Raw genomic sequence first — 27,058 nt, 5'->3', positions numbered from 1 at the left:
GGGAGAGACTACGGCCTTGACAATGTACAAAAACTAATCGGAGAGATAGCTGAACTTACGAAGGAAATACCCAATGACAAGGCATTGATTACTGCCAAAGAGGCATTGGATAGGCTTAAATAACAGTTCTAGATTTCACTACTGTTACACCGTCTTAAGAAATTAGACAAATCTGCTAAATATATGATTTTATGATAAGAAAGTAACATACCCCTACCTACAGGAGGAATACTACGGACCAGATAATCAAGGAAGGTATATTTACCAAGGCAGGACATTAAAAAAAAAAAAAAGCCACTTTCTCTAAATCATCAAGAGCTACTGGGTCGAATTGTGAGGGAGAACTCCCGGGGACTAGCTCAAGTGCACAGGAACAGGGCCTAGGTTATTAGTACCCACAACCAGGAACTTTTTCAGGAGACGGAGATTGGTCTCACACAGGGGAAGAGATCAGGATGAATCCTGGAACAGAGGGAGAGGACGAAACCAGGGTTGGAGCAGAGGAAGGAACAAAGGTCGGTCGAGACCAGTACGATTCCTTCCTTCGAGCCACAAGGAATTCCAGATGAGCAGACAGCACTACATGTGGTAACTAATGACACTATTATACCACTTGTAGAAAGAGGTAATCACATCATCAATTTCTCAGATTATATTCTATCCATGGGTAAACAAGAGATTTTGTCCAAGGGGCTCTCTTTTATCCCCACAACAGTTCTAAATACTTTCAACAATAAAATGGAGCTGCATCAATTCTTCAGAAAGATAAGGCTAAGACATTATTCCAACAAGATTCCATTTCAAAGGAAGAGATCTGATAGAGGCCTCGGGATACCCTCTACATTCACACCCCCTCCACATTTGATGTCCCAAAAAGTGTTAGTCTTTGAACAAGTGAGCCTTCGTGGTTTCATGCAGCTCTTCACTTAAAAGTATAAAATCTATATAAAATCAGTAAAGATAAAAGCATGAGTCTGGAATCACTTAAAAGAAATAGCAAGAGTGTGATAAAAACCGTCTGACAAGGGAGGGGCCATCGTGGCGCAGAATGTTAAAAATTATAAGAAGGAGCTCCTGGCACAATTAGGTTTGCATTAAAATATTCCTGAAATTGAAGTGCGATTCCACCAATGAAGTTTAAAAATGATCAAACAATTATGCAAGTGGGGTTTATGGAGGGCTACTTGAGTGACCTTAAATTTGATTACCTAAACAAAAACCACCAGCAAATGCCCACGATCTATACTCCCAAAAATACCCAGAATGGAATAGCCACCAGGGGGGGGCAATAATATCAGGCTGTGGGTCCATTCTCGAACCTCTATGTAAATATGTTGCTATTTTATTGAAACCATGGGTATACAATACTAGATCGCATATAAAGGATACCATGGAAGTCATAGAACTCATAGAAAACCATACTTTTGAGCCCTCAAATCAAGTTCTTGTGACCACGGACATTACTTTGCTCTACACAAACATCCCACTCAAGCCTGCTTTATCAGTAATCCGAGAGTTTTTAGATCTAAGGAACAGCCCTTCCATGTCCCCATTGATTTTATAGTCCACCTACTTAAAATTGTCAAGGCATAAACATGTTTTGCCTTTCAAGGTGACTAATATTACCAAACGAAAGAAGTGGCAATGGGAGCAGGATTTGACCCCGTGCTATCCATTCTTTTCAAGGACAATTGTGAATGCACCTATATAATACTCTGATAATAATCCCTTCCTAGTGAATATCACGATATGGAAAAAATATATAGATGACGTCTTGATGACTTGGACAAGCAATGAGGCAGACCTTGGCTGATTCTATGAATGACTTAACAGTGGATATGAAGACATACAATTCATCATAGCCCACAGCAGACAGGCAATTAATGTTCTAGACATCAGCATTAAGTTTGTGAATGGACAGCTGTATACCACACTATTTCGTAAAGAAACTGAACGTAACACATTGCTAAGATGCACCAGCCACCACCCGAGAAACTTATGTGACAATCGTCCTTACGGCGTAATCCTGAGGATCAGGAGGAACTGTTCCCGTAGGGCATATTATTTTAAGGAATCGGACACCCTCCTAAAGAGACTGCACGAGAGAGGTTAATCGTTGGGCCTTTTGAAACGTTGAGGAAAAAGGACCCAGTATTATCCACAAGCCAACTTGCTAGAGCCTAAAGAAAAGAGACCACACCAAACAAAGGATATGTGTAACTACTTTCTGTACCCGTAGTAATGAGATAAAAAAAATTGTAAAGCCATAGGGACCTGATTTTTAACGACCTTGGCATGAAAGAAAAAAACAATGTATGCATTCAAGAAAGGCAAAAGCGTGAGAGACCACATTGTATGTGCCTTGTTAAAATCCTCTGGATCTATAGTCCCAATGGAATTTGACTCCCATTATAGGCCATTTTAGGTGCGTCAGATGCAAGATGTGTGAACCAACAATTGAAACCACACCAATTGCAACAGCACAAATGTATTCCCATACTCGGTAGTGAAATGGAAATACTTTATATAAAACAGGGATAATTCTGACAATTATGTGTTTAGCCCGCGCAGACTAATGCCGGAAGCTTCTACTATACACTTTCGAAATTCCCATCAGTCGAAGTCAAATGGCTTCATTGGTGCAGCAGTATTTAAGGAAAAAGTACATCAATATGGCATCCGTATGCGTATGATTTGCACATGAGTGTTACGTTTGGTCGAAATCCGGGCACTGCAAGGTTCAAATAAATGTCTGTTCAGGCATTGTATAAGGAAGTCTTTTTCGTTTCTCAAGGGCTGAGGAACGGAGGATGTGGACCGCTGGAAGTCTGTTAACCGCCCCCTCTTGAGGGAAAGCACCACCGACTGAGGACCTCCATTGCCGCCTGACCAGCAAACCTGAGCAACTTCCTTTACTTCCTGTGTCACTAATAGGCCCTTCCTACTCTAGTGCCTGCACCACTCACTCAAACCCTCCCTCCACAGTTTCTGCCCCGCTAACTGGGCCTACATCTGAGCAGTGCCATTTACAGGCTATAGTCCATCTAGTGCCAGCCTCTGTTTGTGTCCAGCCTCCCTAACCGGCGATAGTATCACAGCGAGCTTAGTAAATGGACAAACAGTTGTACAGGGTAGGGACACATTATGCTGCTCATGCACAGCTCCTACTGAAATATCTTGATGCACAAACACACATGTGCACCCATACACACTTCCCTCCAGTGCCATGCCTTTCGATCCGTACACAGCCCACACTGTGATGGATCCACACCATTACACTTAGCTATCAATGGCATAATCCAAATGGGTACCAAGTGGCGGCTGATACCGATTAAAACCAGTAGGGCAGTGGCGACGGGGGAAGGGGGGGAGGAGAAGTTGGCAAATAAATAAATAAAACCCACTTACCAGCCGCTCCACTCCACTCTGCTGTCGCTGCTGGCTGCCTTGTTCCTCCTTCTCCTCGCGTCCCGGAAGCTGGAAGTTGATGGGCCTAAGGGCACAGGCTCCCCACCCAATCCAGACGCTGCCCTCTAGCATGAGAGCAGTACCAGGATTGGTCTGTGGCCTAGTTTGCCGCTCAGATGGTGCCTGGTAGCCTCTGGGGTTTCCGCAACTGTACAATACAGCCAGGTTGGAGAAACATAAGTGTGCATGTGTGTTTAGCTGTCCTGAGACTGCAGGCCAAACACATATGTGCACTTATAAGTGCTGAGTACTCCTCCCTGCCTCGGCCGGGGCTGCCCCTCCAGTCAGACGTAAGTAACTCCCACAAAGATAAATAAAACTATAAAAACAACGTGTTATTATTATTTTATTCATCCTGTGCTGGCAGTGGGACAGCGCTCCTCCGCCATTACAGAGGAGCCGTCCCGGCATGATGTACCTCCTATTCCCCTTATAACCAAACCACACAAATGCAGCCCCCACGCTTGCATGCCACGCCACACAGACGCTAGCCTCACACTCTCACCGCATACAAACACGCTCATCGCCCATGCTCGCATGCTACACACACATTTATGTTGGAGCCGATGCTGGGGGGGCTCAGGTGGGGGCTGGCAGTGAGTGCAGATGCTCTGGCTGGCAGGCAGCGGTGGCTTGTGTGTTTTGTGCTCTCTCTGGCGAGCAGAGCAGCTTGGCTGCCGAGCAGGCCGGGGCCGTGGGAGATGATTGGCAGTCGCACACAGCTCATTATACAGGCAGCTGAAGATGGGAAATGCATTTGCTGATGCCAGTTCAAATTGCTCCAGTCCCCCGAGGCCCAGCAGTGTGATCCGCCAGTATGAAATATTCACGTTTTTATCACCTTTGCCCACAGGAACGCTGTCATTTCCACCAACTGCTCAGAAATGTTCTGCCTGAATGTATCCATACAGTGGCTGTGTTTGTATCTCTGCATGTTGTGATATTATGCCGCCTGCTGGTGCATATATTTTGTTTATAATCAGGTGAAAGCCGAGCACCGGTGAGCGCAGCTCTCGCAAGAGCTGCCATCCTAGAGCCCCAGTGCTGTACAGCACACTGGCGGACCGGGAGAGGTGTGGCGCCGCGGCCAGGGCGACTGACGCTGGAATCTGGGGATCAGGGTTCGATCCCCGGCTCCGGCGGCAGGTTAGCCCAGCACCATGCGACTCTGGGCAATAGCTTGCTTAATCTTCCCGACGGCCCCCAGCGCCTAGAGACCCTTACGGGTGATTGTGCGCTTTACAAATGTGGATTATTATTATTATTATTATTATCTCTGCTCTAACATTTTTTTCCCCTAATGTATGTAATTCTAATGCGTAGAGCTCACAATGATCTGAAGAGCCTCTCGACGCTTGGGAGAGTTCCAGTTGTTAGTTCGGCGCTCTTGACTGCTGCCTCAGTTAGGGCACAGGCACCCTGAAGTCTTCGACAACAGTGCAGCCACTGTCAGCTGGATGTTTCAGCCATCATATGCGAGAATGCTTGACTGCTTCAGGGCACTTGCTGTCTCGAGGGAGATATCTACCTCTGTTGGAGCATGGCGCTTTACTGTCATTAGACTAATGTTTCTTTTGCTCTTCAAGATGTCTGCCTAAGCTATCTCTTCCAGAGGAGGTGCTGTTCTTTGACCATTGATGCAGGCCCTAACTGGCCTATCCGAGAGACTCCTCTCTCGCCTCGTAGTGGTATTTCCGTCAACTGTCATTTGTGACCAAACCAACTTTACCCACTGTGGTCAGATTCTACCCACTCTCTTGATTTGGTACGTAGCTCATTCACACCTTTCTTGGGGCACACCTTTGTCTTAATTGTGGAAACGTTGGTCGTGTTTGGGCACTCATTTCTTTGTTATTGGGGAGGCCCCTCTTTCCTTCCATTGAAGACACTCAATTTTCACTCGATTCGACATCTTCTTGCTGCCTTTGTGAAGTTCATCTTCATTTGATTGGGGAGGCAATTTTTTTCCTCCAATGGGGAGACTCCTTCACCCTCTGAGAAGGTGTGCTCCTCACCCTGGAGGGAGGTCCCTCTTTATTCTGTTGGTGTATCGGCTTAACACTACTTTTAATGCAGTATCGTAGGGATCTCAAAGGGCATTGTTTGTTGTCCAAGACTCGTAGAGCCTTCTCAACCGTGTGTCTTTCTTGTCAAACCCCTGGAGTTAAATGTCTTTCACTCTGGCATGGCACTTCTATTTATTTGTGTCTTTAATTGTGTTTGTTGGCATATTTCATTGATGAAGATAACATGGACACCGAAAGAGGGGTGTGTCTGGGAGACGCTCCTATAGACAATATTCATGTTACAGGAATACCTATATTCCCTGGCTAATTCTGAGAGTAACGCAAACTTAACACTGCATAAGATGTCCTCTGCCAATTACCGTCACACCCTATGCCTACAATCCTTTCCAACATTTATGATCTAGTTTCTGTGGCCCTTCAGGTTATCTGTGTTTGCTTTATATCAATACTGATCACTATGTTTGCCTCTATTTCCATAAGTCCTCGGTGGCCAATGCATCATCTGCGACTGGAACCATTATGCATCGTTCTGTCGTCTTTGTCACCTTCCATCGTCTGGGTGTCCTTCCCTCGTCTTTGTTCCCTTCCCTCACATTTGTCCCGTTTCCTCGCCTTTGTGCCCTTCTCTGCTCCCTTTCTTCCTGTGTCCTTACCTCGTCTGCCCTTCTGGCATTTCTGGACTCTACCATTCCACTCCTTGCTGTCGTGTTTGGTCATATTTCCCTATGACTCATTCCTTCCTCGACGTCCCCTTTCACTTTCTACGATCTCTTCTATCCTGTAACAGTCTGTCTTACTGATAATCCCTCCTTCTCCGTGTAACATGATTTCTTTCACTCATTGCCCTCAATTTACCCAGATTCGCCCTCCCCCACCCCCCGACCTACCGCGCGCTGTCACTGAATCGAATGCTCAGCCTTGGGGACAGCTGCTCAGTCTGGCATTCAGTGACTACTTTGCACACACCCCTCTCACCAGAGATGGTCTGTTCACCAGCTTTAGAACGCATGCTCCTAGCGTCTTACATTTGTAGAATCCCGTGTGGCACAGTTTTTTTTTTTTACAAAAAAAAAACTAAACACAGCAAAGCTGGCACCATACCCTTATTTGTGAGGGTGCAAAGCATCTTTCTGCATTTTCACTTAATGGTAAAAATGTATAAGGCAACGTAAGGAGAGATTTTCATATCAAAAGGGGCACGACGCACACACGTTAGTCTGATCTATATATTACAAAATGCATCATGCAAACGTGTGTCTCGTTTTTCTATTTTTTGGGGATCGTTTATAATCTTCCTAACCGGAACCCGGAGCAGCCCTCACAGCCAGAAATATGGCGCAAGTGTTCATCGACCTGCGTTATCTTTTGCCTACGGTGTGATTGTATTAGCTCGCGAATGCAGCAGGCAAAGCTCGCAGAGTAGCCAATCGATGTTGCGTCATCGATTCGCCTCCTATCTGACAACCCAGTTTTTCTTCCCCCTTCATTCACCTGCCTTTAATGGATTGTACTGCCGCTTTAATTGCCAAAGGTTACAGTTTGGCCTAGAATTTATTCGCGCCCCCCCTCACCCCCACCACGGCCCCGTTGCAGAAGGCCTGCAGGACTAAGCCTCGTTTACTTATTTATTTATTTATTTTTAAAGACATGCCCCGCTGCAATACGATGCGACAGCGGCAACAGAAACCCGGCGGAAAAAATGCTCCATTGGAAACTGCATTAATGATTAATAAAAATCCGGGAGCTGTTTAATTTTTTCCTTCTGTTTAATGGGCATCAATAATTGAATGCACTTTCTGTTTGTTTGGGAGACAGGGCGGCCATTTTGCAGTCTCAAGTTCACCGGGTAGAACCATTTGAAGCCTGGGTGTGCATTGTATCCGGTAACCCTCAATGTGGTCAGTACTAGCTGTCTTGGCCTTCATCAGTGGATGAAACCTGAGCCTGGTTGAGATGGACAGCACTGTGAGAGATGCCGCTTTAGAACGTGTGTTGTGAGCATGCTTTGAATGTGTTGGACAGGCTCTTGGGGGCCATTTTTGTTTGTCCATTTCTCAGAGTATGGTAACCGGCTTCTTGTAGTTTAATGTTGGCCTCTGTGAATAAATATGTTTAACGGGCTCTATGCTGGTATATTGCCTCTTTGAACAACCTCATTGAGGAATTGTTTTAAATTGCTGTTTGCCCGGAATGCTAGTGGCTTTCTTGGCGACACACTTCCCATTGGTGTTAGCTACAGCATTCTGAGAATGTTTTTTGCAGTTGTGTTTGGAAGGTGTTCATTATAGTATGAGTAACGTGATTATTTTTTTTATAGCTGTGTGTACTGAAGTTGTTGCTGTCTATGCTTACTGTAAGTAAGAAGGGTTCATATTACCCAATTGAATTGATTTAAATTTACCAACCAAGGATTGGATTGGCACTGAAGTTTGCCATTTTGAGATTTAAGCTCGTGACGTATGTTATGATCTTAACGTGTTTTGGAAGTACTGTTTTGCTAGTGTTTTCCTATTCTCCTACATGGAGAAACCAAATGCTGCAATTTTGAAGCTTGCCAGAGACTTTCTGAGAAAGGCAGGGCATTTATTGTCTTAATTATATGGTGTTTGGCCTCCGGCAAATCCTTGTCTTTTTTTCTTTGAGATCTAGGGACGTGCTGCACTGAATACTTTATCCTATTGATTTCTCGTGTTTCCTATCCCCCCCCTCCCACCCGTACACCTCGTTTCCATGGCCAGTGGCTCTCTGCCTGCTTTTTGCAGGTTGTTGTCAGTAATTGCAAGAAATCCTTTACCTGGTAGTGCAGTAGCTTCACACATCGACCACAGCGCCACAAATAATAGCTCCAGTTGTAGAAAACAATCAGCAACTTACTAATGGCTGCTTAGGAGCTACTTGTGATGTATTGGTGGTTGGCAGGACGTGAGGTGAATATTATTAGTAAGTGAATATCAGGGGTTGCAGGGTTTGGCGTCCTTGCCGCATTCACTTGTTCCGGGCATCTTTTCTCCATTACCACCCATTGTTCTGTACCCGCCACAGACACTTTATACTGTACCCGATGTTGAGGCGTGTGAGTGCTCCAGGCCATTTACGGTGGCCCTTCAACACTGACAACTTGTACTGCCTTTAATTTTGTCATTAGACCTGTCTTGCTTCCAAATGGGGACATGCAGCAGAGAACCCTTATCCCAGAAGGTGGCTATTTTGCATTTCAAAGCTCACTAACGTTGAGCTAACCTGTGAATGCATAGCACCTATTTTTTTCCTATTGGAACACATAGAGGCAGGAATTATGTGTTGAGTCCTCTCCCACTTTACCAATCTACTTGCCCCATTACTTTCCGCTCAGCAACTGAGGGTCTGCAAATCTCAATCTTGGAAAAAAGGGTCAAGTTAGAGGGTGCAGCACGCAGCAAGAGGCTGTGTTGTTGCGTTACAGTTACACCCTTTCCTGCAATGGCCATAACACCAAATTTCTCATGGTGAGGGCTTTTATCAATGAGCTAGCTGGAAAGTTTTGATTCTGAGTGACATTGACTTTTTTTGTGTTAGCAAACAGGAGGAACAATCAAGGACAATGTTTACCGGGGTCCAATGTACGTGTCCTACAAGTAGATAACAAAGGCGTGTACAGAGTTCCCCGAGGGGATGAAAGAAATAAAGGGGATGGGTACTCTCTCTAAAGAGGATTAAATAGTGTAGCAGGGAATAAAGTAAACCCTTGACGGAATTAAGGATGCCTCACACAATTAAAAGGCTGGACAACGATTGCCATCCTACCTAATGATTGTATCGTGTCATCATTGGCCTCCAGCTCCAGCGGCGGGCTGGCGGTGCAATGCCTGCCGGGTAGCACGTAGTGCTACTCTTTGGGTGGAGTTCTTTTATTCCTAGCCAATGGATGCATGCGTGTGAGGGGCCTCAAAAGTGCAAAAGTGAGCGTGAGTGAAGGTTAAAATAGGTCAGTAGAGTCCATTAAGAACACTTTAATGATATGGCTCACTGCCTAGTTAAAACTGGTAACGGGAGGGGTAGCGAAGCACAAGGAGTTAGGTAATCTGGCCTCGTTCGACCCTCACCTATGGTGCGGTCAACATGTTTCTTGCCGTGAAGGCAATTCGTCAGGACCTATAGATGATTGACTTTTTTTTCCCAACAAGGCTGCTTATTTTATACTTTGCAAGCCTAAGTGCTTAGGGCTAAACTGTGACTCATTCAAAAGGCAATCTCCTACCAGAGCATGCATCTGTAAAGCGTGCACTCTCGAATTGTAAGCACCGTGATACATGGTGTCTGTCTGTCTCCCTGCACCCTAAACAAGTTAAGAGTTCAGAGAAGGCGGGAAGACCTTTCTTTCTTTCTTTTTTAAACATTCTTTATTGACAAGGAGGATTTTTGAGTTAGTGGGTTCTGAACGGCTAGTGCTGCCTTCTTTGCGCGTGTCAGTCACGTGTGGTGATTGAGTGGCAGGAGGGTTGCTCAGTGGTGAGTTTGTCATGACCACTTTTGTAGCTCTGGAAATCACCATTATTAGATTCACCTCAAGTATGCTCTTGTTGAATCACCTTGTTATGCATTTGCAGGAAGATGGCTCCCTGGAGCAGCGGGGCACTTACCTCCTTTCTAGGGCTCTTTCATACCCCCTGGGCAACACCAGAAAGAATTTTCATTCTCGTGACATAATATTTTAGTTTTTGGCTACTAGATTTGATTCCCTTTTATATCATGTATATTGTTCCGGCCATTCAATGTACTTTCTTTGTACTTTTATATCATTTTATAAGTTAAATACATCAGTTTGGATGTCCTAAATCAATTTATTCTGGGCTTGCGACTGTTTAGAATCTACCCATTATGATCCTTCGGTCTCCTGCAAGAAACCTGTGGTCTTCGCCCTCACTATAGCAATGTAAGTTACTGCTTCAGGATCAAATAATGCTGGCTTTGATTTAGGGAGCATAGACTTAGTAAAAGTGGCGGAAGACCCGACATCTTGCCAAAGCTCAGCGTACGTTGGTAGGATGTCCTAATTACTTTGTTCTTGGTAGCTTTTATTTTTGAGGGGTGCAGACTAACCTATACGAAAGGCAGCAGTTCCAGAACGGAAGTCAGATCTGGAAGTGGTTATTAGCAGATTACTATGTACTTTAGTAGGTATGTACAATTTTATATGATTCAGTGCCTTTTATTTTAATGGTACATAAGCACCGTGTTGCTCCTTCCTGTGGCTTGTGAAGTTGTCTACACCTCTGATTGTAACGCCATATAACTAGTGGTGTGCGAAATTTGACCAACTTGCTTTTGTGTAATTAAAAGAAATTTCCAGAAAATTATGTGTATTATGGAAAATGCAGATTTGTCATTTGGTGTTCTATTTTAGCATGAAATGTTTGCTGAAAATGGAGCTTAATTATGTAATGTGGCATCATTTTGGGAATATTGTGTCAAAAGTGTAATGCGAAATTCCCAAAATTACGAGAATTACGCTTTTGTAATTTACATTTCACTGATCTACTTATAACATCACAGGTGGTGATCCTTTTTGACTTGGCCTTTCTTGCCTTTTGGAAGACCTTGAAGGGTGCCGCTTGTGCGTGCTCGCCCCTATGGTCAGCCATTGAACGTATTTTTCCTGAATCCATATAACCTGGTCTGGCTGCGATCTGTCAGTATGTATTGATTCCTTGCAGCAGCAGCACGTGAGGTGCAGGTGTCAGCAGCGTGTTTAATAGGGGTCATTGCATTTCATGTTGCTGCTCTGCAAGAAGAGCCGGCAGCTCACATCTTTTTTTCCTCAAAGTCCTGGGCCTTTGGTCGGCGCTGTTGGGATTAGGCAAGCGCTATCTTTGCATTCTCATACATTCGCTATTTGGAAATATGAATCGGTTTTGAAGCTCTGCACTGCAGAGAGAAGTGAGCCAAGGTCCAATCACAGTCATATTGGTGTGGAACTCAGTCATTTGTTCCAGTGCTGCAATCCCTTCTGCATTCCGTCCATCATTTGTGTGTCTTTTGCTTTCTCGCCCTAAGTGTACCAGGTATGCCCAGACCAGGGTTCCATGCTCACTGCGCCACTGGATTCAAGCTAGCCTGGCTGATGAGGGATGATGCCTCGAAACTGGTCCTAGGATGCTTGTTTCTGGTCCAGAGAGGACCTGGCTTGGCAGTTCTGGCTAGATTGTTCCCATGAGGCACAGGGTCAAGACTGATTTGCATATGGCTGGGTCTAAACTGGCGTGGCATGGCGAGCAAAAGAACAATGGATTTTTAACCCAGATCTCTTGACTGGGGTAAATGTTTGATTTGCTGTGCATTCCATCCATCATCTGTGTGTCTTTTGCTTTCTCGCCCTAAGTGCGCTGGGTATGTCCAGACGTGGGTCCTGGGATCACTGTGCCACTAGATTCATGCTAGCCTGGCTGACGAGGTGTGATGCCCCAAAACCGTTCCCAGGATGCTTGTTTCCAGTCCATGAAGGACCTGGCTTGGCAGTTCAGGCTGTTCCCATGAGGCACAGGGTCAAGCCTGGTTTGCATATTGCTGGGTGTAAACTGGGGTGGCATGGTGAGCAAAAGAACGATGGATTTTTAACACCGATCTCTTGACTGGGGGTGAATGTTTGATTTGCTCCGCAATCTGTCCATTATTTGTGTGTCTTTTGCTTTCCATCCCTCGGAATGGCATGCACTTCTAGGCTGTTTGGTAAGTGTTATTGGGTCGCAACAGCGAATGAATAGTCGTAAATAATATGGTTGTTTGTGTACCATGGTTGATTCGATGACTGTCACCCCTTTTCATATTTGTTTTTTTAAAAAAGATTTCATGAATGTTACTTTTTTATCTGCTTTTATTTAAGTCTTTAATAATGGAAACTGACAAATTCATGGGCTTTTTGCTCATGATCATTCCCTGGAGGCACACGTTTCTCTATTTTTCGCTAAGCAATAAACAGAAATCCTTACTCTGATATATATGATATGTAAAATTGGGGCGTTGACTGCCAGTTATTGAGAATAGACTAAGTTAAATGGTGCACTTAATGGGAAAAGTCATTTTGGGACCCACACCTAAACCACGTATACTCAACATACACGCTCTTGTGTTTTTCGTACTCTTCTCATTCTCTCTTCATCTTTGTACGTATCTTACTAAAGACGTTCAGTCTGGCCTAACCGTATTTTGCCAAATGTGTTTAGAAGTGGTTAAGAGAGGCTCATGTTATAACTGTTTCAAACGGTCCTAGAGATGGCATTTGCTGTGCATCAAGACGTGTTCTGTGCATAACCGTAGATATGCAACTGGGAGTTGGATACTGCACTTTTCAATAAAAACTTTCTTGACTCATGTTTACAATTCTTCTTCTTTCAATGATTCTTTGCAATTTTTTCTGCAAATTTTGTTTTTCTTCTGCAAATACTGGTATGTGCTGCGCAGGGTGGCTGGGTGTGTTTATTGACAAGACTGTGTTCTTGACACCATTGATCATGTACTTTGCGTGTGTCTGTAAGTACCATTTTGTATACTGTGTGTGCCCCTGATGGATCAAATTGTAGCTTCCGTGTTTGTGAGTGTCTGTGCGGCCTCATGTGTTTGCCGAGCTGTACCTTTGCCTTCGATGCCAGCCTGAATGTGATTTGTCATTGTTTCCATGACCATGTGATATTGTTTTTTGGCAGATCTTTTACTCTTGCGGTCACTCGTCAGGTCGTGAACCTGTGATTGTGGCTTCGCGAATCTCGGAATATGTGTGGTAGCAGAGTACTCATGGTGCAAACCTTAGTCGCACATCTATATTGCGGCTGCATGTTCATTTAGACGTGTATATATATATATATATATACACAATTGTGCATGTAGGTGTGAATCTCTGTTTTTAAGTTGCATTTGCGATGTGTGTGTCTGTTCGTGTGCATCCGCATGGATATTTGTGAATTTCTGTCTGCATGGGTTCAGTCTAGGTGGAGCAGAATAGAAACCTAAAAGGTGAGCCCCCCCCCCCCCCCCCCCCCCGCACTTTCCCATAGTTCATGCTGGCCGCTGAGAAGTGACAGTCCTTACCTATTAAAAGTGCTTTAAACTGAACTGAAAGCAGTGCTATGTCTCGGTTATTGAGCGTTCATGCCCATTGACTGCACTTTGCTAGGTGCTTGTGACCTCACGGTGCGTGCGCCACGCCCTACACTCGAGCAGTGGGTGGTGTTCCCCAGGGACTGGCCCGCACCTCGAAGGTTGCGTGATTCGACGAGTGGTTGAGCTCGCTGGGGAGGTTTCCATCCACACTGTCAGCTCCCGCCATGACATTTACTGGCTGACATGCCCTATCATTATGTAATTGACGCAACGAGCCGGCGCTGCCGCAATCGCACTAAAAATCGCCCAAAAAGTTAGTTGTTAGACAAGCGCACAGAATTGTTCCTTGGAAGGTGTGGAGGCCGTTTCACGCTAGGCTTGCTCTGCTCAGCCCTATTGCACGCGCCACAGCAATTTGAAAAACAAATTATTTTCCCAGCCCAGATGGCCGAGGCGGTAGGAACAGAGGGGAAGGCTCCGGAGCAATGCGCTTCTCTGATCGCTCGGCTGAAGGCAAGGGGTGGGCGCACGTTATCTAACCTTTCTCACGTTTCCATTGTTTCCAGGAAATTATTCCGTGGCGTGGAGCTCCCGACAAAATTGCAGAGGAGGGCGCAGCAATGCGCAGGCGCGGCGCGGGCATCCTGGGATAGGCGGAAGGTAAGTGCTGGATTTCAGTTTTGGACTGCGTGTGGGAAGGTGTAAATTATTGTGGCTGTAATTGCCTTTCAGGGCCTCTCCGACAGCATGGTTTAGTGGTTCCCTTCTGTGGTTGGTGGATGAGACCAGAGTGCCCTTGCAAAGACTTGTTCCTGAAAAAAAGGCCTTAGAGACACACCCCTCCAGAGAAGGTGGGCAACTTTGTACCAGACAAGTTTAGGCCTCTAAGGCCTGGGTACACATTAAAGACTAGTTTAGAACCAACAGCTGGGCCGCCGCTTCAGGATGCTTCATCTTCACAGAACTGAGCTAGACTGCTCATGCAATGCATGTTGATCTGTTTATTGGAGTAGTGCTAAATCACGCAAGATAAAAGTACTGGTCATGGTTTAATCTCTCTGTAATTCCTTGGCACTGTTTCTCTGTCTGAGTTCCTGTGTCACCTTTTAATCTTGCCTGGGTTTCCTTGTAGTGTGAAGCCAACAATCTGGGGTATGCTGGAACCCTTCATTCTGAATGAGTTTTTTTTGCATCCAACAGTGGTGGGGGCTGGTAGTCTAGTATTGACAGCTAGCATTATCAACCGTGCTTTAATGGAGTTGGTGACTGCAGCCTAGTGATTGGCTTGTGCTATATGGATTTCCATTGTTGGAGCCCTAAGTGATGGCACTCCATTAATAAAATTGCTGAGAACCCAAATAAATAGTCTGGGTTATAAGCTTTCTTTAAAGGGGTTAACGGGCTCCTGAATCACTGACTCCTCTGAGTTTGCTTGCAACTCTTAGAGATAAAATAGTTCTTTAGCGTTTCATTTGTGGATACTCAAGAAGTCATTTGGTCTCTCACTGAAGGACATGGAGGTTGCTGTCCTATATTAGTTGACACAGCTGAGCCTCAATTGATGAGTATGCATGACATCCTGCATCGCGCCATAGTATAGCAGAGTCTCCATTCATTTTCATCTGTCACTGAATGTGATTTCACGTGTTGTCATTGGTGGGAATCGTGGATACTCTTAGTCACAAGGCGATGCCTAAGTCTCCTCATTGATGAATGTATAGGAGGCTCTCAGTAAGTAGGTTACACCACGGTGTCTGATGGGTTGGTTAGGTGCCATCTGACATTGAATAGTTTAGCATTTTTTGTAATTGATGAAACAATGAAAAACATCCTTGGTCACTGGGTGAAATTGCATTGTTGGATATGTTAGATACTCTGTCGGTGTGTATGTTTTTCTTTGGTGACTATGGGATGCGTCTTCAGTCTTTGCACCATATTGCTCTTTCTACACTGAGGGATTCCGCTGAGCAGCCCTCCATCACTTGATGGTATATGAAGCGCCCTGTCTGCTGGATGATACTGTATTGCTTGCTTCTTTAAGGTTCATATGATGTTTGCCCTCAATCACTCAGACAAGTAGGTGTATCTGCGGTCATGGACTGGCATTTGTCCTATGTCACCCGATGGTGGTGCACTGCTATTGTTGTTGGTTATACAAACACCTGTAGGCCATGGCTAATACTGCATTGTTCACCACCAATGTAGAAGCAGTAGGCCGTCAGTCGCTAGGGCATGTACCTATGACCAGAATGACGGACCAATGTGAGGCCCTCTGTTACTATATGGCACTGTATTGTTCTGTGTGATGGATACTGAACCACTCAGTCACTGGCTGATGTGGCATGGTTTCTAGTGGTGCATATTGATCGGTATACACCGATGGACCTGGCAAGATGCCCTATGTCATTAAACCGTATTGCATTATCTTTGATGAACACTGAAACGCTCAGAGTCGCTGACTGAGATTGGCATTGTTTCCTGTTCACAAGTACGTGGTGGTCCCTCGGTCACTGGGGCATATTGATCTGCGTACACTGATGGACCGGGGAGCTACCCTCTGACACTACAACGTATTGCATTATCATTATTGAGGATATCGAAATACACATAGTCGCCCTGTGGTACAAATTTTTTCCCCACTGGTGGATATGGTGAGGGCTCTTCGTCACTGGGTTATAATCAACGGCATCTGTTGATACACCGGCAGAAGGCCAACAGTGCTGGCTCAGTATTGCAGTTTCTCATATAACATAGCCACTGTCAGTCATTCGCTTAAACTCCAGTGCCTTCATTGGCATAGGCACTCATCGCTCGTTGGGATTCTTCTCTGCCCATTGGTGCATCTGTGCAGTGCCCTCCCTCCCAGGGTGATGACGTAGTCTCTTCATTGAGGGTAGTTTGTGTAGCCGCAGCCACTGTCTCCCAGCATCTGTTTTTGGATTGTGGTGAGGGGGTGTGCTTCAGACTCCGTATGTTGTGCGCCCGCCTCTTGTAGTTTTTATCAAACCATCATAAGGAGTATTCTCATTTCGTAATTCTTTATTCGATGTCTTTTTTTATGAGGCATGCTTTGGGCGGGAGTAATGCTGTAAAAAGGAATCATTGAAGAAAACAACGTTTACTAGTATTTCTTGAATGCGCTCTGCCCACTGAACGTTGTGAAATTGGGAACTTCTCACATTCAGCATGACTCACGCAGGAACCGAAATGACTTCAGTCACTTGCAGGGTTGTCACGTGGTTCACGAGATGCTAGAAAGAGGATCCGAAATCGAAAGTCTTTTAGAAGATTCTCCTCATTTAGGGCAAACCACTCCGAAGGAGCCGCCTCTCTGATGTCTGAAATAACACAAAGAAAGGGGCGATTGAAAATATATATCTTCCCCCACGTGTAATCATGCCTATCAGCGCTTTGCCGCGGCACTTAAATTGTCATATTTCTGGCGCACCTGTTCCGCGCCCCTGTGATTACGCTGGAAAGGGTGTAATTGTGCCGGGGTTTCTGCCGCGCGCGAGACTGGCAAGACATCTTGAGCCGCCCCACGAGCAGGCCTCAAATCCACCGGTTACAAAACGCGCCTCCTCGAGCCCGGCTATTATTGTCTTTTGTGACCTTCGCAAAGAGGAAGCGATATACCTGCCGCCTCACGTGGCCCGGAAAGGCACTGCTTTGATCCAGGCCTTCCGGGTAATAACTTCCGCCTGACTACCTTCCTTCTTTGCTTTAGGCATTTCACATAAATCCCACTAAATGTTTGTAACTGCCCAGACCTGTGCCTGCTGTGGTTTTCACAAAGGTATTGCCTCGGTTTGGAGCCCACCCCAATCCCTGGAACATCTAAAGGAAACCATTTGACTTGTCACGCAGTGCCTACTTCCGGTCGGCAAGAGTAGGTCAAGTTCCGGTCTGGGAGGGAGTTTGATAGGAAGTTCTCACACCGCTGGCTGGGGAAGCATAACGTCTGCACAGTGAACCCGTTTCTCTAAGGCTCTCCAGTGTAAACATGTCGGAGATAACCTTGCAGGCTACTGCCAAGAAAAATAAGTGATTGTTAAAATGTGCTTTATTTTATTGATGTGTTTTGGGTGAAGCTACTTCACCTTTCATGTAGGTTATTCACTAGTGGTCAATATAAGAGATTTGATGAATATGCATTTTAAATTAAAAAAAAATTTTTTTCAGTAGAACATCGTGCTGGCGTTTGGTCTGTTTATGAATGGTCTATTTTTTGGCAGATAAGAAAAGTGATGCACAGAAATATGATCTTCCTGGGATCACACAGGTTGATCCACTGGGAAAGCGGAGTTATTGCAATGTAGCGTTTAGACTCGTATCCAAAAAGGTAGACCCGACACCTATTTTTCGACTTCTCTATCCATAGGCTGTAGAATTTAGTTTGCCAGATGACACACTCTACGTTTGCAATCTGTAAATGTTTTTTTGTTTTTGTTTTTAAAGGCGCAGTTGCTGTTAGACCATCAGTGTCAGCGATTCAGTGCTTTTAGGCTGGTACAGGGAATAAGTCCCTCACGGTGGTGGAGCTTATGTTTCTACTCAAAGAATTTCATATTGTGGCATTAGACACCCATTATCCCTCCCGAGCCTCTAGGAAGTAGCAATTCTCAAGACATTTGATCTCTAGCCCTGACCTGTTGTTTCAAGAGCCATTTTAAGGGCAACCATTTATATTAGACAGTCCACCTCGTCTTGCTGCATCATTAAGGCGTTGCTTTCCTTTTTTTATTCTAACAATATCTAATAGATAAGCTTCGAAAAGCCACACTGCATGTCTGATTGTTTTACACCATTGAGAGAAATTTGCCTTGGATCAGGGTTAAGGTTCTACTTCCTCGAGATTGGTATTCCGCGCATTGTTTGGAACATGTTAAGCATATAAGTGGTTGGACATCAGAGGAAATTTGCATATGTTTGCAGTTTTCTTTGCTTTAATTATTTCGAGAGAGATTAGCGAGTGTTTTTCTATTGGAAATGTTTTATGTTCAGCTGCACGTCATTGTGGGTGAGATTTTTTTTCATCTTCATCAAGATGAATAGTATATAAGAAAAAATGCTTTTAAAAGGGGCCTTTTTAGCCCCATACAAGAGATTACACAACAATAAGAGCTTTGCTCACCGTCTGCCTCTCAGCAGGATTTCTGGATGCTATATCAACACAAAGACACTGGAAGGGAGGGGGGGTTTTATATGATGAATCCGAGGAAGTATCCTCTGAAAATATTCAGCATATCATGTAACCCCAAACATAAGCCATCCATCGACCCCCCCCCCTTTTGGAAGCAAGCTGCCTCTCAATGTGAGGAACCTCCCTCCCAGTCCCTCTCCCCCCGACCCCAGGGACCAACAATTGTTTACATGAAATATCTATCACTGAAAGCCAAATGAAATTGAGTGTATTTGTGTTCATTTATTGTTCGAATGGTGTGGAATCACAGCTCATGTCCCATTAAGTTAAAGATCTATTTGATCTGTCTGAGTAAGCAGTGCCAGGGATCTGAGTCAGGAATTTGCAATGTTAAAGTCCTCCTCTATTGGGATATCTCAAGGCATATAGCTGTGTAGCTTGAACGAATAAATGCATGCCTATGTGGCTATGGGGGCACAATAGGTCTGGGCTAAGGGTCCAACCTAGGAGGCTATGAGCAGAGTTTCCACACTAAATGCAGATCTGTTTCTTGGGGTAAATAAATGCATTACTATGTGCAGGAATCTGTCAGCAATGAAGTGACACTTATCTGATGTGACTGATATGCTGGCTGTCTCAGGCCAAGGGCAAGAAAAGAAGGTGAGTAGTGGCCAAGCGAGAAGTACTTCGGGACCCTGTACATTGCAATGTACTTGAATTGATAACTAGCAAAAATGATTAACTCATCAAGGGTGAAACATTTAAAAGGTCATTTTTTTAAATTATGAAGTGGTTTCATACACCAAAGAGAAGGAAATTGTTACAGTACGAGTCATTATGAAAAGGTGTGTTGAATTCACAAACACCATACGGCTTTGATGTATCCAAGACTTTTGTGTTTTCTCTAATTGGGTAACATGGTTCTATCCATTGGGAAGTTTGCTCTGTGAGTGATTATTTGGGCTTGTGCATACTGATGTTGGAATGGAGGTGATATAAATGCATCTAACTTGTACATTTCAAGATTGAGCACACTGTGGTATTGGAAAGGGATTGTAAAGATCCAGACTGAGAGCTGTGATAATAATGAGATGAAAGTTAAGCGGTATCGAAAGTGTGGTAAACTGATTCGTACAAGGGGGTTCTTTCTCTCTGTTCATGACAAGCTGACAATCTTGGCCCAAGTGCAATACGCATTAAGACCACCCCCATGGCATCAGGTTCTGATGTCATTTGTCAGGGGTTGTAATTGGTTGAAGGTTTTCCTGGAGGTACATTGTCTGGCTGGACCATGTGAAGTCCCTTTGAAGTTCACCTGATTGAGAATTGGAGTTGGAAACACTGCATTTGATTGAACGCCTCTCCAGGAGCGCTTGGCTATTTGAGGACTCTTAAATGGGTTAGTGCCACCTTCATACATACATGGTTATATTTTATTATTCATATCAAATTATATGATGCATCTGAATAGGGAATAAACAAATAACCTTATTCGAAAAAAGCTAAAAATACATTGAATAATAGATGTACATAAAATGAAATTAATTTAAAAAAAAGTATATTGTTAAATGTAGCTAAAGCACATCGAAAGTATAATACAATATTAGATATACCAAACTATTAACACAATTGATTAACATAGAAAAACAGTGAATAATCAGAAATAGCTATGTTAAAGTAACTGTATTGAGACATATATAATAGTGACAGGCCAGACCTTAGCATGTTTAGGTCTCCTTGAAAGCTCAGATTCACACCTCCTTGAAATACCATCTTTCGAAAAGTCAGACACTGAAATGATCCTTCTCACGAGGGCCCTCTTGTCTTGAGGTCTCGAACTCCATCATATTGTGTATCAAGTCATAACGTCTTATGAAGCATTTAAAGTATAATTCATATAGGTATTGTTTTAACTCCCACCTTAAAACCTTTCAATGTAAAGACCCATGCCCTTTAATTCTCGATGGACTTAACCGCATAGTTTTTTCCTGTGTTTTTATATTGGTTATAGCTGTCCATCCTTCTCTGTTTACATATCGACATTAGGCGTAGCACTTTTTATTGACGCATACATGAAGCACTTTTATTGATACGATTTTATGATTTCGGTTTTGCTTAATACTCTTCATATTATTTGTAATCACTCTCTTGCATCTGGATCCCTGATAACTTGACCTCTTGCAAAGGCCCCACTAGGTTGGTCTATGCTATATAAAACTGCCAAATAAGTGAGTGCTCACTTTCTGTAAACAGACCTTTAAATCTTGCTCTTATCTTGTCACATTTGCTGTGCATTCAAAAACAGAGATCAAATGTCAGGCTCTGTCTTCTGAGGGAGCTTGCTGTTTAGTTTTATTTCTGTGACTTCAAAGTGAGAAGATTTAGGTGACAATTTTCTGTGAAAGCAAAGGTTTTTTTCTAGCCCACACCAAAATTTAAATGTCTGTAATTGAACTGTGCAGATATTTCAGAATATATCAGAATTAGGAAAGCACAAACAAATCACTTTTTTTCTAATTAGTGTTTCTGGAAACATATTTTAATATGACCAAAATACATCAATACACTAAGTGATGACATTCCCACATATTATCATTTATGCGCTGTATACTTTTATCAGTAAAACTTAATGTCTGTACAAATGTGATGGTCATTTCAATTATGTTGTCTGCAATGGTAGTGTGCTTCCACACCATGCATACTCCACACCATGCCACTCTACTACACTCTGACATGCCACTCCACGCTACTCCACTCAATGCCACGCCACTCTACGCCACTCTACACCACTCCACTCCACGCCACTCTACACCACTCCACTCCACGCCACTCTACTCTATGCCACTCCACTCTACGCCACTACACTCCCCTCCACTCTACGACTCGTCGCTCCACTCTACGACTCGTCGCTCCACTCTACGACTCGTCGCTCCACTCTACGACTCGTCGCTCCACTCTACGACTCGTCGCTCCACTCTACGACTCGCCGCTCCACTCTACGACTCGCCGCTCCACTCTACGACTCGCCGCTCCACTCTACGACTCGCCGCTCCAATCTACGACTCGCCGCTCCCCTCTAGGGCATGTCGCTCCCCTCCCCTCTAGGGCAGGCCGCTCCCCTCTAGGGCACGCCGCTCCCCTCTAGGGCACGCCGCTCCCCTCTAGGGCACGCCGCTCCCCTCTAGGGCACGCCGCTCCCCTCTACGACATGCCACTACACTCTACGACATGCCACTACACTCTGACATGCTACTACACTTCACAACATGCCACTGCACTCTGACAATGTCGCCCCACTGCACTGTACTCTACATCATGTCATCCCACTCTACACCACTCCATTCTTAGACAGTCTATGGCACGCCACTCTACGACAAGCTGCTTCACTGTACTCTACGACACCACTACACTCTATGCCACTCCACTCCTCTCTACGCCACTCCCCTCCACGCCCCTCCCCTCTATTCCCCTTCACTCTGTGCCCCTCCACTCCGCCAAATTTTATGCCACTCTGCGACACTCCACTCTGTGACACTCCACGACACTCCACTCTGCGACACTCCACTCTGCGACACTCCACTCTGCGACACTCCACTCTGCGACACTCCACTCTGCGACACTCCACTCTGCGACACTCCACTCTGCGACACTCACCTTCCACGACGCTCCACTTCCACGACACTCCCCTTCCACGACACTCCCCTTCCACGGCACTCCCCTTCCACGGCACTCCCCTTCCACGACACTCCCCTTCCACGACACTCCCCTTCCACGACACTCCCCTTCCACGACACTCCCCTTCCACGACACTCCCCTTCCACGACACCCCCCTTCCACGACACTCCCCTTCCACGACACCCCCCTTCCACGACACTCCCCTTCCGTGGCACTCCCCTTCCATGACATTCCACTCTGCGACACTCCGCTCTACAACATGCTACTCCACTCTGTGCCACTCTCCTCCCTGACACTCAATACCACTCCACGACACTCTGCTCCTCTCTGTGCTACACTACTCTACTCTGTGCCCCTTAAATCTACACCCTGTCACTCTATTTAGTCTACTCCTTCCACTTCACTGTACAACATTCTACACCACTCTACTCTACGCCACTCTACTCTACGACACTCTACAACACTCTCCTCTCCACCACTAACTTTTAGCCATGCTGAACAGTAGACACGCTAGTACAACATGGATAAAACACATTTGCAAAGAAAATCGCTCTTGCATAGACGTGACCTATTGGCTTTGCCAATACTTGTTTTTTCTAGCTGTGGTGTGAAATAATAGCAGCATAACATAAAAAGATCCTGTTGGAAGTGAACCATGTCAGGTGACAGGAAGTACTGAAGAGTAACATTTCACATGATGGGAAGTGTTGAATGTGGCACTCCTTTCTATATGTCTTGCTACTTTAAGCACTGGATACAAATAGAACATTTTTTACAACATTGTCAAGCTGGTTGCTCTAAGCAAGTGAATGAACGTGTGTGTTTCTTGTCTGTATGTCTTGCTACATTACTCACTTTGCCCAAATAATGCTTTGTTTTGAAGCTTGTAAAGCAAATGGTATGGTGTGTCAGTTTGTGTGTGGTGCGTTGTGGGGGAATGGGTTGTGGGTGACTGTTGGGTTTTTCTGGTTTTGTGCTGGAGAGGCGTGGGCCTCGCTGTGGCATCCCTGTGGCCACTATGGTTTTCAGTGAATTTCTAAGGTTTTTAAAATTCTATTTCCTAACTATAACGTGCAAGTAACCTTTGATTTTTAAAGTGATTTTTATTTTTAATTCCATTTCCTAACTATAAAGTCCATGTATCCTTTGTTTTTTTCAGTGAATTTCAACTTTTTTAAATACTATTTCATATGTATAATGATATATATCTCCACTAAACAAGATAACTTTCAGTTGGGTACATGAAATATGAAATAACTGATTTTTTTTGTCTAGTGGACATGTCATCTTATTGGTTTCTATGAGGGATAGATCGTGAAAATCTCTGTCAAAAGTTTGGGAGTTGTTTTCCATAAACTGGCCATACTTGTCTCAAAAAGCACAACCAGTATTGTATGTGAGGTTTGTTAGTGTTGTTCTAACCTCTGTTCAATAATATAATCTTCATGTATATCTTTTTTTTAATTGAAATGTGGGCTCTGTGCACCTGTCATGGTAGGTTCGCAACTGCAGCATGGTTTTACCAGAGCTTAAACAGACATATACACATATTATAGGGTTTGCTTAAGATACGTACTTAACTACTATAGCAATACAACGAATATAATTACAAAAGGGAAATATTTTAAAGCTCATTATAATAGTTTTTGGCAAGATGGGACACCTCCGTGCACCGTAGTGGCATGATTTTTTTTATTATTTCGAATTGGTCTATTTTACTCTGGAGTATGGCATTATTAGTGGTACTGGTGGGTGTCGGAAACTAAGACCCAAGTGAGTGTTTTTTTAATATATTTTCTTACTGGATAATGTCTCTATTAGACATGATTTGGTAGTAAGGTGGATGAAAAAAAAAGTAGATACATAGGAAAGGGACCGGTTTGTATGGTAGTACTGAAAGCCTTTAACTGCATCAAACCTATACTATAGTGAGATGGGGCTGCCCATATACCTACCAACTTGGGTAAAGTACAAATAATATAGGAAGAGGTAACTTTCATTGAACTATGTAATTCAGGTACTAATGTGATTTTAACTGTTTACAGCCACCAATAGATCTAGAGCCTGTATAGGTCTAATTAGAGAAATGTCTCCTTTTTCATGTACATGTCACTGATTTTTTTCATAAAATAATTGAAGGAACCCATCTTCCTATATTCTAAGCAGCTAAAAGATAACTCCTCCTTCTGCCAGGGGTGAGAATAGGTAGTGTTGGGTCTGTGCTGTACTACTTCAGCCTGTGAAGTTTTTCAACAAAATGACACCTTGTTTACTGCTAGGGAGGACCGGGTTCATTGCTGATCTTCATATTTACTATCGCACAGGGCAGCTCAGTGAATTCCAGTGCGTTTTTAGTCAATACAAGATATGTGGAAGGGTCTATTGTATACTTCTTTTTATACTTGTGACTTTATAACCACTTAATGCTTTATTGTGCAACTGTGACTCTTATTAATCTCCTTGTGCATCTCTTGTAAATGATAACATGTTAAGTGCTCTGATACCTTCGGGTCCAGTTAGCGCTATATAAAAATCAAAAATAATAATAATAATGAAATAATATTTAGAAAATACCTTGGAGACAAAGTCTGGCCTATTGGCTTTGTCAAAGCTTATTTTAAAAGAAGTCAGCATTTGTTTTACTAGTAATTAGAGTTCTGAAGTGTCAGACGTCCATGCCTGAGTAGATGATCTGTCCAGGTTTTTTATTTTCTTTCTGGTACTAGTAGTCAATCAATCAATCACAGTATTTGTAAAGCGCACTATTTACCTGTGAGGGTCTCAAGGCGCTGGGGGTGAGAGGGCGCTGCTACTGCTCGAAGAGCCAGGTCTTGAGAAGCCTTCTGAATGTGAGCAGGTCTTAATCTTAATCTGGTAGAAGCAGAACTAAAAGTACTAAAATCTAAATTTAAAAATACGTATTGGCTAAGTCCGTAGGTCTTGCCTTTGGGACCCATTGGATTTGCTGAGGCTTTCTGGCAATGCTGTACAGTAGCTGCAGTAAGGCGCGAAGACTTGGCTGACACGTACACACGTTGTGACGTGCGTATCTGCTTAGGCACATGAACATTCAAAGTGACACTGTACCATTTTTGGTACTTTTTTATTTATCTTTATTCATCTGAAATATGTGTTGGTAAATAAAAAAGCAATAAAGCAAAAGCTTATTTTGAATAAATTCAAAGAGGCCAGCACCAGTTTGCTTCTTTGTCCTCCACATAAAAATTAAAAAATATATTTTTAAAAAGTGAGATGCGTAGAGGGCAATGGAGGACCAGGTAGGGGAGAAGCATCAAGGAATGGGTGGGAGAGGGGGAGAGAAGCAGCGCAAATGGGATGGGGGAGAAGCGATAAAGCAAAATGAAGCGCAGGGGAAGTCTTGGAGTTTGGTGGGGGACAAGCACTGAGTGGGCGTGTGCAAAGCGAAGGAGACTGCAACATGGAGTGCACGGAGACGTGCGTTTGGCAGTCGTCAAAAAGCACATCAGGGAGGGAGTTGGAATACACATGCACTCTCACTGAGTACTTAAGTAAAACAGAAAAACGCTGTTCACTAAAAGTAATCAGTGGCAGGAAAGAATCCAGCCTGTGAGGGAGATGGTGATGCAGCTATGCTCTAGTTGAGAGGCAACCACAAAATTGCACAAACTGGGATAAGGAAATTCATTGAAAAAGAAGGAAGCAGATGAGTGACAATAGAGCCAACCAATGGTGAGCCATTTGGCTACTTTAAATTCTTAGTGATACCACAGTGGGTATTTTGCAGCCTGCACCTGCGCTCCTGATCATTTTGGAAGTGGGAATCGAGAGCCCTTATATTGGCATCCTCGCTTGGGTCAAATTCTGTGAAATTCTGAAAATTGGTTCATTTCAACTGCCTCTGTTTCCTCATTTGGTAAAGCATTGAGCATTTAAAACCCCTCTAGTAACAATATTAAAACTGGACATTTTACCAGATAGCAAGGGTACCTTTCTATAAAGAAGCCAGCTATATTGAGGCATAATATCCACGTTTTAACGAATGTAAAATGGTGTCCATTTTAATTTTGATAAAGATTATTTTTCTTCTGCTTTAAAAAAACCAAAAAAAACCAACTCGACGTCGGGTATGGAAGGAGGAAGGATGGTGAGGTAACGGAGTTACTGGGTGGGGGTAGAGGTCAAGTAAAGGGTATATATTTCAGGGAGAACTGCACCAGCCTAAGGGCAGGCTTTCAAAGCCGCTACTCCTTCCTGCATTCCCAGTACATTGTTATCTGGAAAGTCTTATGTCTTGCCGAGCGCTGCAAAAGTTGAAATGCAAATTCCAGACCTCTGCCATTGTGCAAGACAGCTGAGGGCACATTTGCATTCGCCGTCCTATAATAATTACCTTGCCAGGAGTGCCTGACGCCATTAGCTCCCCTCTGTTTGCCTGTGATAACGCCGCAGGCAGCAGTCCCCACCGCTAGACTATGGACTCTGCGAGAACAGCTCGAGGAACAAAGAAAATAGCATAACGTTTATACCCGAAGCGCCGTTTCGAAATGGCGCAGTGTCGTTTGAAAAATGGCTGTCTTCGCAAGTAGGCAGTTAGACCCTCGTGGTCATTGGCAACTATTAATGACCTAAACTTAAAGATGTAGAATTTGTAGATTGATGATTGCTAGGCCCATCCAGTCTGCCCAATATG

At 44.2% G+C, this 27,058-nt stretch overlaps 1 protein-coding gene across 6 annotated transcripts in view; it reads left to right on the top strand.

The window, feature by feature from the left end:
• The window catches only part of ZMIZ1 (zinc finger MIZ-type containing 1), a 514,453-nt gene that overhangs the window by 104,457 nt on the left and 382,938 nt on the right, over positions 1-27,058 (top strand). For 5 of the 6 annotated variants that reach the window (XM_078642955.1, XM_078642957.1, XM_078642953.1 and 2 more), the window contains exon 2: positions 14,135-14,228. The exons of the other annotated variant lie outside the window; for it this stretch is intronic. The gene's annotated coding sequence lies outside the window, so the exon portion shown is untranslated. The remainder of the gene's footprint in view (positions 1-14,134; positions 14,229-27,058) is intronic. 6 annotated transcript variants of the gene reach the window in all.

This window comes from Lissotriton helveticus, chromosome 5_1, assembly GCF_964261635.1.
Source record: "Lissotriton helveticus chromosome 5_1, aLisHel1.1, whole genome shotgun sequence".
Classification (NCBI taxonomy): domain Eukaryota; kingdom Metazoa; phylum Chordata; class Amphibia; order Caudata; family Salamandridae; genus Lissotriton; species Lissotriton helveticus.
This window is presented reverse-complemented; position numbering and strand designations above follow the sequence as displayed.